This window comes from Podarcis bocagei (genome assembly GCF_964188305.1).
Source record: "Podarcis bocagei genome assembly, chromosome: 3".
NCBI lineage: Eukaryota > Metazoa > Chordata > Lepidosauria > Squamata > Lacertidae > Podarcis > Podarcis bocagei.
In genome coordinates this window covers 87,441,316-87,446,757 of record NC_138127.1, presented here as the reverse complement: position 1 = coordinate 87,446,757, position 5,442 = coordinate 87,441,316, and the positions used below count along the sequence as shown (strand labels likewise).

Genomic DNA, 5,442 nt, shown 5'->3' with positions numbered 1-5,442 from the left:
CATGGGAACAACTTAACCTGTTAAGTTCCAAACTTGACACCCCCTCTTGCCGCAAATTCTGACAAGACCTTTTTGAGTTCAACACCTTTCCCTTTGCCTTGTGCCTCTTTCCGGCATCGTTCCCCGGCACCTGTTGAACCCCTTCAACATTCCCAGAATCACACTGTGTGAATTTTGCCCACGCACTTGTGGCTTGGTACCTTTCAGGTGGAACGCCCTTTGTTGTGCGACTAGACCTTCTGGGCACAAACTCAGATGTTACCTCTGACTCACCGCCACTAGAAAATGTGTCCTCAGCATCACGGGATTCCCCCTCTGACTTAAAGCGTTTTCGAATCCTCTCCATTACACTCACAGGAGAACTGGGCTCGCTTTTGGGTGTTCCCTTAACATCTTGTGGAGAAACTACAGATACCTCCTCCTGTTCCTGACTTTGGTCAGTTACCTGATCGTCATCATCGGATTCTGAATCCTGATCTTGGACCTGGCCCTCATCACCGGGATCAGTCTCTGCCTCCCTTTCCTCCTCAGAATCAGATAAACATTCTGAGAGCACATCACGCATGACAGCAGGTTTTGACCTTTTATCCTGCTCATAGAACTCAGCGTGTTTACTGATCAGTAACTTACTCTGATCACCTGATGGAAATGCAAACCTCCATGCACGTGCTTCTGGCTCATACCCGCAGAAGATCATTTTCCGGAACTTGGATCCATCTGGCCCCTGCAAAGCAGTAGGTACTGGCACAGATGCACCTGACCCAAACATACGCAAAAAATGAATCTGGGGTTTCCTGCCATGCAACAACCTAAACGGTGTGTCACCTACCATGGAATTGTAGGTACGATTCCAGGTGAAGCTCACATACTTGATTGCCTCCAGCCAAAACCTTGGAGGTAACCCAGAATCTTTCAGCAACACCTGTGCAGTTTTAGCCAGAGCCTGACACCTGAGCTCTGACACCCCCCTCTGATTGGGTGAAGTCACTGTGTGACGTATCCCTTTCTTGTGAAAGAATTTCTGCAAAGCAGACCCTGTAAACTGAGCTCCTCTGTCACTGGTGACTGCTTGCACTCTGGTGGAGAACCTTTGTTCCACCTCCTCAATCCAACCTTTGATCAGCTGTGCTGCATCATCCTTGGATTTGAGACCATGGGTCCATGTATTCTGCGTAAAATTATCCTGCAACATCAGCAGAAACCTTGCAGCTCCCAGACTTGGTTCCTTTACGGGACCCCACAAATCTATGTGGACCAGTTCAAAAGGTCTTGTGGTTACCCTCTCCACTTTTGGATAACTGCATCCTTTTACCTTTGCCAGTTTGCAAGTTTCACAATTCACAGCATATCCACATTCTGAAATTTGACAACCTTTGGAAACCACAGGCAGCACCTGCAGTTCTTCTAGAGAACCATGAGCTGTCGGTGCATGCCACACATGGGCACATGACACATGATTGTTGACTTCAGCACGTAGAGCCTGTGCTTTCCCAACCTTCCCCTCACCCTCCAGAGGTGATTTAAGAATAAAGAGATCATTCTGCCCCTTTTTAACCTTGGCAAGCATCCTCCCTCCTTTGGAGATTGTGCAGACAGCATCTTCGAAACAAACCTTGAACCCCTTTTTTAACAAATAAGGCACAGATAAAAGACAGTGGTGCATCCCAGGAACGGTACAACACTCCAACGTCTCCTGTAAAACAGAAAAATGCACATTTACAGCATTAGTCACATTCTTTTTCTGCCCATTTGCAAAGAGAACAGTTTTCCCAGCCGGGATTGCCTTGCAAGTCCACCTCTCGACAGCAGGGATCTCTGGAATCAAATTGCAGTTTGCTGCAGAGTCAATTACAAAACAAAACTCTGAGCCTGTCCCAGAGCTGTCTTCAGACAAAGCCAGACTAGCTGTGATCTGATACGTCTCCTCACGTTGTTTTCCACGTCCTTCTCTTGCGTTCCCACGCTGGCCTCCTCTTCTAGACTGGTTCCCATGGAAACCCGACTGATTCCCATGGAAGGTGTCCTTGAAGCCTTCCTGTGCAGCTGCCCTCGCTTTCTGTGGGCAGCCGCGACGTACGTGGTCAGCTGACTTGCAAATGTAGCAACGACGAACTTCAGTGGAAAAACACTGCCCGGGGCTCTTTCCAGCTGGCCTGGCCCTCCTTCTTCCGGAAAAGCACTCCTTGCCAGATCCGCCCCCTCTGAACTCCACTCCAGCACGCACAGTGGAAAACTCTTTAAACTTGCCTTTGGAACCCTTCGCCCCCCGACTTGCTCACTAGCACTCCTTGAGGCTAAATCATCAGGAACAGGGGCTCCAGCCATCTCTAGGCTTTCAGCTTTCATCTGCCCTTGGCCTCCTGCTGAGTCTTCACACAGACGTTTCAGCACTCGCCAGGCCTCACACGCAGATTCAACGCTTTTCAGGTGCTGCTGCAACTTAGCATGAACACCTGCCTTCAACATGCAGATCTCAGCTCTCACAGCTTTCTCTCTCTGCATTTTCTCCTCCAGAGAAACAGATTGCAGCATCTCTGTATCTCTGCCATCTCTGTCCACCAGTACCACTGGTTCTCTCTGGGAAATGTCCCAAATTTCCGTGGCTAAAAACCACGCTCTCACCCTTCTTGCCCAGGTATTCCACGCTTGGGCGGTGAGTTCTTCAAGCTGTTCAAACGGAGCTTGAAACACCTCCTGGCCATCTGCCATGTTCTTCCGTTCTCCCAAGGGGCCCCAAGCTCACTCACCAGCTTATCTGGCACCTGTCCGTGGAGAAACGATCCCTTGCTGCTCTCTGCTCTCAGCTCCGCAGCAACACAGGCAAATCTCTGCGTTTTTCAGCTAGCCGCTTGCCTCCGCCTCCTGCCGTGCTTCTCTGCTCGAGACCGCAGACTTCAAAGCTCCCGGCAGTATCTCCAGTGATAGCTTTACGATCGGTGATTAAGCACCCATAACCTGTGAAATTGATTGATTGTTTGGCGTAACCCTCGCTAATTGATTTACGATCCACAATTAGCTTTAGCTCTTTTGCCGTCCAGCACGCTTCCCTCAGCTGCGCCACTTTGCTCCGTCGTCCAGTTACGCCCAGCAGAGTTAACACAGCGGAAAGCTATCACGTCCTTTGACAAACACACAGAGTACAGGTTTGTCTATTTACAGTTGTTTATTCCAACAAATCTCCGGAAAAACCAGGACTACTTGCAGCCATGACAAAGCTGCTTCCTTTCCCCTCACAGCACAGAGAAAGAACTGCGAAACTCCTCCCAAACTCCTCCCAGCTTCGAAAACTGACGTCAGAATGTTGTGGCATCATGGGAACAACTTAACCTGTTAAGTTCCAAACTCGACAAGCTTCATGTTGCATGCCTATTTAAAAATATGTCCCACTGAGCAGAATGAGGCTCATTGCTCTCATATTTATATATACAGGTGAAACTCAGAAAATTACAATATTGTGGAAAAGTTCATTTATTTCAGTAATCCAACTTAAAAGGTGAAACTAATATATGAGATAGACTCATGACATGCAAAGCGAGATATGTCGAGCCTTTATTTGTTATAATTGTGATGATCATGGCGTACAGCTGATGAAAACCCCAAATTAACAATCTCAGAAAATTGGAATATTAAATGAAATCAGCAATACAAGGATTGCAAATAGAGCAATATTGGACCTCTGAGAAGCATGCAGATGACATGGCTCCCCAAATCAACACAGACTGTGGAAACGTCACACTGGACTTCAAGCATCTGGCATTGTATGCCTCCCCATTCTTCCTCCAGACTCCGGATCCTTGGTTTCCAAATGAGATGCAAAAGCTGCTCTCATCAGAAAAGAGATTTGGAGAGCCACGTCATCAGCTGGTTATGGTCCACTGTGCTTCATTAAGTCCAGGGTCAACACAGCCATCTACCAGGAGATTTTGGAGCACTTCATGCTTCCTTGCGCAGATTAGCTTTATGGGGATGCTGACTTCATTTTCCAGCAGGACTTTGGCACCTGCCCACACTGCCAAAAGTACCAAAACCTGGTTGAGTGCCCATGGGATTACTGTGCTTGATTGGCCAGCAAACTCGCCTGACCTGAACCCCATAGAGAATCTATGGGGCATTGCCAAGAGAAAGATGAGAGACATGAGACCGAGCAATGCAGAAGAGCTGAAGAACCCATCATGGCTAATAGTGTGGATAGTTTTATCTTCCATCCAAATGACCAGTCCTCATTTCAACCCATCCTGGTTAGCTACCATCAATACTTTCTGTGGGAGAAAGTTCCCCCTTTGCGTGTCAATGGGGCAGTGTTGCTATTAATTTTCAAGGGATAAAAGCATTGCCCCTGAAAAACCAGCTTGGAGAAAAACAGCCCCTGCCCACCAGTGACCCTTGGGACAACATTGCTGGCGGGTCATGACGGGAGGTGGCTTTTTGCACACCTGCCAGTCGCCTCAGCGACATCACTCATCATGACTGTTTTTGAGGGCTGAAGATTCCTTCTCCAGAGTTCTAAATTTCATGAGTAGAGAATGATCCTCAGTGCAAAACCTGGGCAAAGTCAGCATTCGCTGCATAGCGATTGGGGAAGGAGGTACACTACTAGGCACATTGATCTTCAAAGCTTATTGGGTGAGTCAGGGGTGTACTGTACTTTCTAGGCACATTTTCAAAGATTTGGGACAGGAATGAACAGGAAGTGGTTGGAACAACAGATCTGATGGATGGATCATCTAGTCCCTACTTTGGGAGTCAGGGTATCCACACTGAATCAGAAGGGATGAGCTGGCAATTTAGTAGCATTTCCATATTAAATTGCTTTGCTTTTTTGCCATGCTGTGTTATTTGAAAGGAAGTAAAGGGAAAAAAGAAGTAGAAGCACTCTGTTTAATTAATTAATTAATCAACCAAGTAATTAAAAATTTCATGTGTGACAAAATAGTACATACTGCTCTCCACTTTCAATTCACAAAGTCTTTTCACAGTTCATTTACATTCAGTTTGAGACGCCAGGTTATCATAAGCATTATGCAGTTAGAGAAGAAAGGAGGGGGAGCTCTGTGCATGTTGCCTTGTGGCTTCAATCCAAGATGGGGGCAGGATACTCCACTTGCTGCTCTTTCCCAGTGAAAATGTACTTGGATATATTGTTCCCAAGTCCCTGGAAGAGATGACTATTTGAAGAGTATCATGCAGACCCCTTTCAACCTTTAGAATATTATATTGATGAACAAGAGCAATAATCTTATGGTTGGTTAGATTTGTTAGGGTGTGAAACCTAAGACGCTGGCAAGTTAGCAATGTCATGTAACTTTAAGTAGTCAAGCTCGTTAAGTTGTTAAGTTGCTCAGTATATAAAGAGTGTTTGTTTTCTCTGTGTGTTTGGGGCGTGAAGCAAAAATGTCCGAAAGCTCCGGAGGTGTTTCTGTTATCTTTCTGCAATAAACCTGT

At 46.7% G+C, this 5,442-nt stretch overlaps 1 long non-coding RNA gene across 1 annotated transcript; it reads right to left on the bottom strand.

Annotated features, from left to right (window-relative positions):
- Positions 1-1,426: 1,426 nt before the first annotated feature.
- On the bottom strand, positions 1,427-2,864 carry LOC308583282. The gene is made up of 2 exons (XR_014006157.1): positions 1,632-2,864; positions 1,427-1,555 (listed from the first exon to the last, which is right to left on the bottom strand). It is a non-coding gene; the product is annotated as an uncharacterized lncRNA (long non-coding RNA).
- Positions 2,865-5,442: the final 2,578 nt, after the last annotated feature.